Source organism: Anastrepha obliqua, chromosome 4 (genome assembly GCF_027943255.1).
Source record: "Anastrepha obliqua isolate idAnaObli1 chromosome 4, idAnaObli1_1.0, whole genome shotgun sequence".
NCBI lineage: Eukaryota > Metazoa > Arthropoda > Insecta > Diptera > Tephritidae > Anastrepha > Anastrepha obliqua.
In genome coordinates this window covers 57,951,878-57,964,807 of record NC_072895.1, presented here as the reverse complement: position 1 = coordinate 57,964,807, position 12,930 = coordinate 57,951,878, and the positions used below count along the sequence as shown (strand labels likewise).

Sequence of the window (12,930 nt, the reverse complement as noted above, 5' to 3'; positions counted from 1 at the left end):
TAATATATTTATGCTTGTGTTTACCAAACGACCAAGAGTGCATTTTTCGATTTTTACAATGTCTGATTTGATTGAGCAGAGAAGTGCCATCAAATTTTGTTTGCGGAATGAAATTTCGACTGCGGAAACGTTTAGCATGTTGCAGAAGGCATTTGGTGATTCGACCATGTCGCAGAAAAATGTTTATACGAGTAAGTGGTACAAAGACTTGAAAGAGGGTCGAGAACGTGTTGATGACTTGGAGCGCTCCGGACGACCATCGACGTCAACAGATGACCAACACGTCAATAAAGTGAAGGAGTTAGTGCTCAAGAATCGTCGGTTGACTGTTAAAGACCTTACTGGTATGATCGGAATATCAGAGGGCTCTTGTGAAAACCATTTTGAAAGACCATTTGGGCCTACGAAAAGTCAAATCTCGTTTGGTACCGAAAATTCTCAATTTCTTGAAAAAAAGTCGTCGCGTTGACGTGTGTGAAACAATGCTTTCAGACTATCAGGACAAGGTCAAGTGCATCATTACGGGAGATGAGACTTGGATTTATGCTTACGACCCTGAAACAACCGACCAATCAAGCGAATATCGTGCTAAAGGCGAGGCCAGACCGAAAAGAGCACGTCAAAGTTATTCAAAAATAAAGGTCATGATGACAGTTTTTTTCGATTTTCGTGGTGTGGTGCACTATGAGTTCCTTCCACCTGGCCAAACTGTTAATAAGGAATATTATTTGAGAGTTATGCGTCGTTTACGTGAAGCAATTCGTCTAAAAAGACCAGAATTATGGGCCAACAACTCTTGGTTTTTGCATCACGATAATGCACCGTCTCACACTGCACTCGGTCACGTGACCATTTCGCCAAAAATTCCACGCATATCGTTCCGCAACCACCGTATTCGCCTGATTTGGCTCCGTGTGACTTCTGGCTATTCCCAAAACTCAAGAGACCACTCCGGGGAACGCGTTTCGGGTCGATTGAGGAGATAAAAGCTGAATCGAAGAAGGTGCTGATGGCTATACCGGAAATGGACTATTTGACATGTTTCGGGGATTGGAAAAATCGTTGGCATAAGTGTACCATATTTCATCGAGAGGGTACTATTTTGAAGGGGATGAAATTGATTTACAAGAATAAATTAAGATTTTTTATTTTACAACCAAATTCACCTTACTTTGTGCCCACAGTAGTAATTAATATATGTGTAAGTTTTAAGTTTTTAAGCTAAGTCAACTTAAGTAAAAGTAAATTCAATTTTTCTTATAATAAGAGAAAATTATGAAAACTGGAGTTGATTCTTTTGAATTATTTTAGCAAATGGTTTTGCGCATTTTCTTCTACATTAATTCGTTTTCAAACGAACGAAAGTCCAAAACACCGCAGAAAAAAGTTCTTAAGAATCGAGTCTATTTTTTAACCGCTTAAACCTTGCACTCGTTATACTAAAATTTCGTGCGAAATGTTACTCTATGCCCCAAAAATTTAGATGAAAATTTGTATGAAGTTTAATAATTGGAAAAAAATTCTAACTCGAAATCATAAAGCGCGAAGTTATGTTTGCCACTGTATTTTAAAAAATTGTATGTATTTATGGTCCATTTTGAATTTTTTTTGATGAAATTTTCGTTTCTACAGTTTATTGCTTCTAAACGGAATTTTCTGATATCGATATCGATATCGATGAATATTTTATTTACACATTTGACTTTATTTTAATTAAATTTGCCGCACATCGCCAGCTACATTGCGTTCTTTGGTTAAAAGGCCTACCACATGGAACAAAGAAAAAACCAATTGGAAAATAACTAGGTCCATAAAAATTTTAACTTGCATAAAAATTGAAATTTAGCTTTAGAACCGAGGCAAGTGTCAGGTTGTGTTGTTTTGTATGAAATCAAAAGGAGCTTTCAAGTCCCAGCTGATCTATCACAATTCTAATTGGAAGCCCAAGACACATGAAACACTAAGAGAGCACGGTGTAGCAGCCAAAGGCAAGAATGCGCCATAGCTATTATTAAAGAGAAAGAGCTGTAGAAGATTGGACCATCTGCTGCGTTATCTCAAGTAGATCTATTTATTTGAAAAAAAAAAAAAAAATACTCGTATAAAACTACAAGAATAGCCATATAACGATAGATGCAGATGTTATGATCACGATTACGAAGAATAAATATAATATGGTGATACAAAAGTGTATATTATTGAGCTCTTATTAAAATGGAAGATTTTATGCTACTGATTTATAAGGTAATTAATAATTATAGTGAATATTAGATTAAATTTAGATAGTTGTATTTTAAATGAAGACCAATTTTGAAATCCATATGCACTTTACGCACCATGCGGAGCTCATACTCTCAATGCAATGCCGCTGAATGCTGCCCTAACGCAATCACTTTTTTTTTGAGTCGTTCAAAAATGTTTCAAATATTCAGTAGTAGTACGATGCGATGGGATATTTTGAAAGAATGTGTACCAACTTCACTTCACCGCTTATCGGATACAAGATGGTCTGCTCGAATTGATGCTGTCAAAGCGTTTGCTCAAAATCTACCTGGACTGAAGAAAGCTCTTACAAAAGTGACAGGACTTAACCTCACCGTAGAAACGAAACGCGATGTCGATGGAATTATTAAGTATTATACATAAGTAAATTTGAATGTGTCTTAATGTCTTCCATATGGTTCAAGATTCTCACAGCAATAAACTACGTCAGTTTGATTTTGCAAAGAAAAGAAGCAACGATTGACGTCGAGGTAAAGAATCTTGAATGCCTAGTAGCAGATCTACAATTGTTACGTAGCCAATGGGGATCGATTTTAAAAGAATGTCAAACTGTTACAAAAGGTTTGCCAAACACTTCGTCAACATTGCCAGCAAGCCGAAAGAAGAACGTAATGATGAAGAACCTGAGAATTCAGCGGAAAATATGACCGCCGAAGAAATTGATTTCAAGAGGAACACATTTCTCGTCATCATGGACTCAGTTATCACTAGTATTGAAAATCGGTTTACTGCAATTAAAAACATAAACAACATTTTCTGATTTCTGCGGCTATTTCCTAAAATTGAAAAAGCAGAACTTCAGACAGCAGCTCTTAATTTTGCTAAAAAATACCCTTCTGATGTGTCGGAAGAAATCTCAATTGAGATGTGTCACTTGAAGAGTGTGTACAAGGCGAATTTTACTGGAAATTCGGAATGTTGTATGCCTCCGTTCCACTTGTTGAATGTCATCACAGCTAAAAACTTGGATACTCTGTTCCCGAGCATCTGCATTGCTTTGCGAATATTCTGCACCCTGCCAGTATCGGTTGCCGGCGCCGAAAGATCGTTCAGCGCTTTATCAAGGATCAAAGACTACCATCGATCTTGTTCAACTCAGAGTAGAGTAACAGGATTGGCAACTTTGTATTTGGAATCTGAGTTAGCAAGGAAACTCGACTTCGATGATATTATAAGAGCTTTTGCCTCAGCTAAAGCAAGAAAAGCAAAATTCTAAGCATCGTGGCAGTCATTTTCAAATATTTGTAAGGCTCACAAAATGAATAAAAAATTTTAACTTTTTTCAGCTGCGTATTTTATTTCAGATCTGCTGAAAAGTTTTCTAAAATTCATTTTAATCAATATTTCATAATTAATTCTATCAAAAATTTTATCAATGAGTTTTTCAATGTTTGAATGTTATATCACTATAACATAATACGCATTTTGATAAGTAAAAAAATTTGAAGGGACCCGCATCTCAAGTTTCCCCCGGGGCCCGAATACTCTCTCCACGGCCCTAACCATTAGTATTGTCTTTTAGTGCTATGAATAAAATTTAATGGCGCATATTGTTGTGAAAAATTGTATTAAAATTTTTTTGACCCGTTGATACTTATTTTTAAATATTTGAAAAATATTAAGTTTTTAGGGTCGCTAGAGGGTTAAAATGTGCTTCAAAAATGTTCCCAGCGCAATTTTAGTGGGCTTCTTAGACGAAAACGGACAAAACGTACATGCCTGATTTGTTTCTAACACTATTATGGGAAGCTTGAGATTGCCTGTGAAGTGGCGACCGTGAGCTTTCTGCTCATTCCGGCCTATCTGGCGGACTGCTAACATAGCAAAGAGAAAATTTTGTTAGAAATCGTGACTGAGTGCATTGAGTGCAAGTTTGACATACAGAAAATATCACATACATACATTATACTGACGTCTGCCTATTGCATACCCCGCTGCAATGGTGCATTCGCCATTCACTACTTCACACAACGAACGGCACAAACACTCAACACCAACTAAAAGTCTGCTCACAAAGTCTCTCAGCAGGCACATGGTAAGATATACCGACCTGGTCCACCACCTGGTGCGCGTCGATGCGTTAATTTATTTATGGCACAGAGCAAAATTTGTTGTGGAATTACGTGTAGGAAATTAGATTTGCTGACTACATAGCTAGAAAAAGGTAGCAAATTGCCAAGACTCCTACTAACTTACTTTCCGTCCTGCCTTTTTCACAGCTAGCTGACTCTGTCGACTGCTTTTGTTTACAGGATAATTTAAGTCGGCATAGTGCCGACAGCCTTCTACACCTACATGTCTACATATGTATGATTGCAAGCATATGCCTGTGTACGTGTTAGTGTGTTGCAAATGTGCTGCTTCGCATCGGTTGCATGTTGGCTATTGTACTTATTTGGATTTTGTTGTTTCTGTTTTGTTGCAGTACATAATTTAACTTTTTATAATGCCAAATAAAGGAGTCTGCATTTATGGGGCGCCGCAGTGTTGTGGCACACCAAATAAATGTGTACTTGCACCATGAGGTAATAGAATTTTGGTGTGGAGCTAATAAATTTGAAAATAGCCTTGATGTTATACTTGTAGCTGCAGTTAGGCAAGCAAAGACGGTAAAGAGTATTTGCTAAAGAAATTCAAACATATTCGGATTCTTCATTACCTGGAGCCTAATAACCACGGATGGTCTAAAAGAAAGTTCCTTAATAAATCAGCGCAAGGTTGAAATCAAAATTTCAGCCAAACTGGGCAAGCCGTTTAAAATATATTGACTAACTTAGAGAGATAGGGCGATCAAGGATAGAAAGGAGAGCGAGGGGCTTGATGCATTGCGTATGAACACATATCAAGAAATTATTATAAAGTCACCATATAAAACCACAACTACTATTAATATTGTATTTTAGTGCCTATAATAAAATACAATGGCGCATATTAGCTTATTTGTAACAATGACCAGAATATCAAAATTCCAAACTTAGTGCAAGATTAATTAAAACTCTAAAATTTTCAAACTTTTTAATCAGAATTTTTCAAAAATATTTTGGGTATGCAGTTTTATAGTCCATCAAATTTGAGTGCAAAAATGTGTAAGTTTGATGTCGATCAATATTTGTATTGAGTCTTCGATATTTTTGTTTTATCAAAAACCGCCAGATGACGCTCAGTCAACTGATTTGAGTTCAGTTTTTTGCTAGGTTACCACTTCTGTGATTAACATTCCTACTAAAATTTTAGGGATGCAACGAATTTCTATGTTTCTTATATGTCACTCGACGACATTAAACCATCCGATGATATTCGCTCAGCGATTCGGTTCTGTTTATACTTTAAGTTTTAAATTTTTCGAAATGTTTTCTCTTTTCGTCAAGCAGTGATGAATTGCTGAGCTTTTTACACAAATAGCTGTCAGTGTCAAAATAAAGGGAAACTAGCCAATGGCTCACTCTTTATATTCTAAGGATCAAGCAGGCACTGAAAGCATATCATGGTAAATTACATAACTTCATGCGTCTCAGTTCTAATGCAATGAAATACCGTCGAGTATATAGGCATGTATGTATGGGTGTATAAGTAGCTATACGGGCATCTGTTTGTTCTGAACATTCACCAGTAAATATCATAAGACATTTTATTGTCGCATAAAAATAACAATTTAATAAAGATTGCAACATAACAACATTCGTGACCACATGCCACAACGCATCATAGTTGAAGTTGATCGGATTTTTAGACACCACACTCATACATATGTACATATTTATGAGAAAAGATTTCGTGCGTTCATGGGAGTGTGCATGTGTATGAAGCTGACTGCGCGGATGTGACTTTATACTTTGCGTGCGTGCGTGTGTGTATGCGTACGTCGGTGCAACAATAACTTTTGAACTGTAATGAGGTGTTGGTTGCTATTGTGGTCGACTTTTCATTCTTGAGAATCACAAGAATTCTTCCTTTATTTTTTTTCCTATTTTTGCCTACATAAAAGGAATTGCTTAAGTAGCATTTTATTGCTTCAATTTCCAGTACGAAATGCATTGAAAATGCTAGGATGCAGCTTTGCAGTCATCTCAATGACTGTGAAGGTGCTTACCTTGGCAAATTGCGTATCAGAGTGGGTGATTGTGCTCAGGTTAGCGTTGCCAAGGAGAAGCGTGACTTGACTGCCTTAATGCTGATGGGAGCCATAATGAAAACGATGATGATGATGATGATGCTGATGAAAAACTATGCTACCTGTGGTTTTTATTGCACATGGAGACGTACCTGTGGTCGTGGCATTTGGTCACTCTGGTTCAGCAAAGCATTCTTGCTACTATTACTGTAGCTACTGTGGCGTCTGTACCTACTTGTGAATGCAACGTGTGTTGTGGTGAGTTGATTGCTTTCCCGATTGCAATTTGCGTTAGTTATAAATGAAAACGAAATATTGGTAAAGTTTAATGAAAAAAATCAATCAATTATTGTCCGAGTTTTTGAAACTTTAAGTATGAGTTACAGATTTTACTTTACTTGAAAAACTGTGAGTTCGCTGCATGCAAAAGGATTATAACAGGAGAATATAACTGAATTAAATAGAGGAAAAAAGAAGAGAAATAAATGGTAATGCTATGAGGAATCCACTGGATTGGAAATATGTTCCAATGAAGGCAAGTGAACAAAACCTAAGGAATTGCAAAAAAAAAAACACACATCGTCGATTAAGTTTGGACTAAATTCAGTTAATTAAATTAAAATGGAATAACCTTGAAGAAATGCTAGGTAAATGAATTTCATGCATTTGAGTGTTATAATTACTGTGATAGTCCATTGCGCATACTTCGGTATCGCCACTCAGCTCTCGATTAATTTGACAGAATAGACTGTTGAGCTGACATAATTTTAGATATTAGTTCGCATTATTTTTGATTAATAAACACTTCTTCTTTTAGTTCTGTATCTTATTCACAATAGCCTGAGTCAAGATACAATTTTGGTTAGAAAACAGGTTTTTAGCACTTGCCAAGATGCAAACACTTGGCAATAGCGTTGCGGCATTATAATTTTTTGGAATAAAAGGGTTTCATTTCTAATATGTATGTTTAATATATGTAGTATGCGTAATGATTGTTTTTATTTTATGTTTGCTGAGAAATCTTGTAAATATTCTCATCCAAAAATAAATTCCAATATTTTTTTCCAAAATAAATTTTTGAAAATAAAAGCTAAAGAAATTAACTGAAGACCAGCTCTCAAAATTTTATTAGCGTTTTTTACTTTTGATCTTCAGGTTTGGAAAACTGTCAAAAGGCAAAATCTACAAAACCAATTTTCAAATTTTATACAAAAACAGAAAAACTGGAAAAGTCTGAAGCTTTTCAAGCAGAATTAAAGAAGAAAAAGAAAAAATAATAATAATAATAAGCATATAGATCTATTGCCCACTAAATTTTTGTATAATAAATTGCAAGTTTGAAGTTGTTAGAAAATCGCGTTGATTTTTTATAAGTTTTTACCTTGACAGTGTACCGCATTTTCCCCAACTAATAAATTCGTGCTTTTATATGAAGAAGGTACGCAACACCGCCAAGGGAAAAACTCAATGAGAATTTTAAGCACCTCAAACGTGCTCTTTCTTAGATTAAAATTCAATCGGCCATGAAGCTGTGCACCCGACTTCATTTTTAAATTCTTACTAAAAATTTTAAAATTTACTAAAATTTTTCGAATAGGATAGTATGCTCTTTATTATAAAACGAACTAATCCCAATTGGAATAGTCAACTGGATTTTAGAACACCCAATTGAGTTTTAGAGACCGTCATTTGACTTTAGACTAGTCAATTAAACTTTAGAAGGCGTAAATTGGATTTTGGAATAGTCAATTGAATTTTAGAAAGCATAAATTGGATTTAAGGAAGCGTAAATTGCAATTTAGAATAGTCAATTAAGCTTCAGAGAGCGTCAATTTTGGAATAGTCAAGTTGATTTTTGAATAGTCAATTGGATTTTAGAAAGCATAAATTGAGGTTTAGAAAGCTTCAATTCGATTTGTTAATGATTCATATATTATACATTGACTTTATTTTGATTAATTTTACATATTTCCGAAAGATGTCACATTATCCTACTTTTTATTAGGTCTTAATAATATGTATTAAAGTTAAAAAAAATGTTTTCATGTAGGAATGTACGATCTGTGCGAGCGTAATATAAAGGAATACATATAAGTTGAACTAAGCGCTTGACTTTGACGTGCACATCTACATCAGTGTTTACAACTATAGAAGTGTGATATGTTCGCAAGTTCTGGCTATTATTATTTTTTTATTGTCTTTTATTTCAACTGTTTTTGTGGCCTCGTCGTCTAGGCACAACCCAAAGTTCCTAAATATCTCTTCTAATTGAGGTTGAAATATAGAGAAATAAAGAAAAACCATAATTTAGCAAATAAAAACACGAAAACTATAATTTTTGAAACTTAATTTTAACACATTTTTTATAAAAAAACAAAGTTTTTACATGCAAAACAATATGAATAAAAAAAATATTTGAAAATTCAACCAATCCCTACTAATATTATAAATGTGAATGTAAGTTTGTTTGTTACGCTTTCACGCCAAAACTACTTAACCGATTATTACGAAACTTTGTACACATGTTTTTGGAGGTGATAGAAGTAATATAGGGTACCTATTGGTGGATAGGGTTTGAGATATATGTAGGTCAAAACGTGGACCCAGGTAACCTTCGGATATGTATGTACAATATGGGTATTAAATGGAAGCTGTTGGAGAATTCTTTAGTTCAGAGTATTCTTCATGCCGCTCCGTGACTAAGGTCTCGAGATAGAGACCAAAACGTGGACCCTAGAATGTGTTTGTACAATATGGGTATCAAATGAAAGCTATTAGTTAATGCTTTAGTTCAGAGTATTTTTCATGCCGCTCCGTGACTAGGGTCTCGAGATAGAGACCAAAACGTGGACCCCAGAATGTGTTTGTACAATATGGGTATCAAATGGAAGCTGTTGGTGAATGCTTTAGTTCAGAGTATTTTTCATGACGCTCCGTGACTAGGGTCTCGAGATAGAGACCAAAACGTGGGCCCTAGAATGTGTTTGTACAATATGGATATCAAATGAAAGCTGTGGATAAGTGCTTTAATACGGGGTAATTTTCATACCTATTGATGACAAGGGTCTCGAAATATATGCCAAAACGTGGACCCGCTGTGTCTTTGCACCGAATTAAACCAAAGTTACACACATTGTTAAGTAAGTATTGAAAATGGGTTTCGTAAAGTTTGGTTGTAATTCGGAACACTGGCAACGGGTACAGCGTTCTTTTGAACCAGCCATAATGTCGTTTACTTTTTTAACGCTTGGGGCGGAACTGAACTGTCAAATTGACAGTGTGAGTTACAATGCGTCAATATTTCTTTTTGATTTGGATGCCAAAAGAAGACGTAAGTGCAAAGTGTAAAAATTCTTTGTGAATTTTTTTGGATTGGATTTTGGAACAGTGAAAATTTTCTTACGAAATTTGAGAATTTAATGTGAAGTTCGAATGTTCAAATGAAATTATGTGTTCGTGGAAAAAACATTTTTTTTCGTTTTTTTTTTGAAAAATATAAATGGATAATGGTTAAAAAAGTTCCAATGCTTAATAAAACATATAAATTGAAACGAAAAATTCATGGATGATCAGTTGTTTCTTAGTTATTCATTTGCGTTGATTTGAAATTCAAAAACAATCTTCTTTTTTCCTGATTTTCAATTTATATTTTATATTTACTCAAAAACAAATAGAAAAACAAAAAATATTGTTTATGCCAAAGCGCTTGAATAAAGAATAAAGAAATAAATAATATGAAAACCATATCTTTTCTGTTCTAAACCATATCTATTCTATTTAAGTGTGCCCAGCGAAGCGGGCCGGGTGTGCTAGTTCTTTATAAAAATTTCAGTTTATTCAATTCTAGTGTAATAATCTAAAAGTCTGAACTGACCGCAAAGTTTCATTAATTTTTGATAATGTTTTTTTGCAGAAAAATTTACGTATGGAATGGGCATAAAATATATTATAAAAATGCATGGGCGGAATATGTAGTTGGAAATTTGATTTATATGATTTTGGGTTTAAAATGAATGTATTTAAAAAAAAAAAATAAATAAATAAAAAATTTGCAAACTTTCCCAATATATCCACTACCCTATTATTTTTTTATATGCCATATGTATGTATGTATTCAGTATTTATTGTGGCCCCTTTGAAATTTTTAAGCCTACTTTAAGATGTCAGAAAAAACATACAATACGTATAATCGCATAAATTTCTCACCTCCTCCAGTAGAAAATCACGCTAACAAATCTTGCTATTCATTTCAAATCTATTGTGCCATCAAATAGCTCAACAATGCTAACTGACAAGCGATTTACACCAAATTAAGATACTATATGCTCGTATACACCTATCCCTACGTGCATTCATATACACAACCTACCTAAATACTTACAAGCTAAAGCGCTCGAGTAGGAAAATCCCCGAAATGACAGAATGAAAATGCTGAGCGCTACACAATCAAATTCGTATTTAATTGCACCTTGAAGAGCAATTAATGTCACACAAAAGCCTGCTGAGTTAGGAGAAGGAGAAAAATAGGCACGACGGATTGTCGAAAGACATCATCAACAATTCACGAGTGCTTAGCAAATATTGCTGACACACAATTATACACATAGAGATAACACATACACACACATGCATAGTGCCACATACCAACAAACATACAAAATAACTATGCTTTGCCAAATGTGTTTGTGTGTGCCAAAGGTAAATTTCCAACAGCGTTGCCAACTGCAGTTGCATTATTTGTATGCCTAGCCCTCACACAACCATGTATAATAAACTTCCAACACATACACATACATATGTATATGTATGCATATGAGACACAGGTCATACATGGCAGGTGTACTCGTACATATGGTTGTGTGCACGGTGGTAAGTCAAATAGCTGAAATGCGACTGACAGCTAAGCCCCATGCAAGCAAACAAGCGGTTTTTGGCGTTTAGTAAGTGGGTTTGGCTTTGTTAGCTCATTCAGCTGCGAGCTATGGAACGATTTGGCCAACAAACAGAAGCACAAGCTCAGGTGCAGTTGACAAATGAGCCAGATGAGACTACTGGCGGCGGTTAGTGGTGCTTAGAAATTCAGCGCAAAATATGGCTGAGTCTTCGCCAAAATTCACTAAATCCCATGTTTGGTTATTCTGTGCGCTAAGTACAGGGTGTCCGGTGGCAGAATTCGGTTTGAAATTTAAAGTTTTTCTAATAGCTGAGCGTACGAGCGGGCAAGGGACCGCGTTAGCTTTGTTATTCGTGCGGATTATTTAGTTACGATGACGCAATGGCCGAGTGAACAACGTGCGTTCGCAATCGAAGCGTATTTCAAGGTCAATGATTCATGTGCAACTGCTCTTCGTAGATTTTGTTCACGTTACAATATTCAATGTTTACGTAATGTCTCCAGTTAAAATTTGATTCGTTCATGGGTGCAAATGCTCCGCGCAAGAAGTTCGGTGGCCAACAGCCCTCTATAAAACTATTGTGTATGAAATATTGAGGAAGGATTTTAGACTTTACCGCATCAAAATCCAAATCATGCAATCGTTTAAGCCTAACGATTACAACTTGCTAGAAAATTTCAGCGAGACAATGTGTTGGAGTGATTTCGTACAGTAAAAACTATCTTTTGGAGTGATGAAGCCCATTTGGATTTAAATGGAATTGTATATAAGCAAAATTGTCTTTATTGGTCACCTAAAGGACAGTAGTCACTACTAAAATATCAACAACCACCTTATAACCTCAACGTGACGGTTTGATGTCATTGTCCCAAAATGGTAATAATTGGACCATATTTTTTGAAAATCGCCCAGGGCAAGCAATTTCTGTGGACGGTTTCTCTTATCGGCATATGTTGATCGAAGATTTGCTGTCAATAGTGAGAGAATAATTCTTGCTTCAATGCATATACATAGTTTCAGTAAGATGATTTCTTCTTCTGCAGTATGATGATTTCTTCTTCTTCCATAACAAAATGATAAGCCGTTTCGGTGATATAACCTGGCCAACCAAGTCGCTCAGTCTTACCCCTATGGACTTTTTTCTGAGGGGGGTACTTCAAAAGTAGAAAACCTAGAGGCTACCTCAGCACTAAAAGAAAATATAGTTCGCGAGCTTAAAGGGATTTCGACATCACTTCTCCAGCAAGTGAAAATATTAAGGAAAATTAATTTTCAAAAATAAAACTCGGTCTTCTTTTCTTTGTAATATGTAGGTATTGAAATGAATTTTATCATTAGTGGTTCGTTTTTAAATTAGTCTTTCATTCCGAATTCTGTCACCAGACACCCTGAAGAATAATATCCCACGACAGTCGGTTCTACGTTACCGGACTGTTACCGTTACAAGGACTGTCACTTCAGCAGCATTCCCATATAGGTATGGGGAATGTTTATGCTGCTACAACAACAACAACAAGAATAACATCCTATAGCTTAACTTGATATGTGTTCTAAACCCAAATGAGCTCTTGGCTTGTGGGAGCAGTCATTTTCATAATTGATATACCAAAAAGGTATATCATATATCCTTTTTTAATTGAT

At 35.4% G+C, this 12,930-nt stretch overlaps 1 protein-coding gene across 1 annotated transcript in view; it reads right to left on the bottom strand.

Annotated features, from left to right (window-relative positions):
- Positions 1–12,930, bottom strand: part of LOC129244170 (uncharacterized) — a 108,781-nt gene that overhangs the window by 69,779 nt on the left and 26,072 nt on the right. The window lies entirely within an intron of this gene.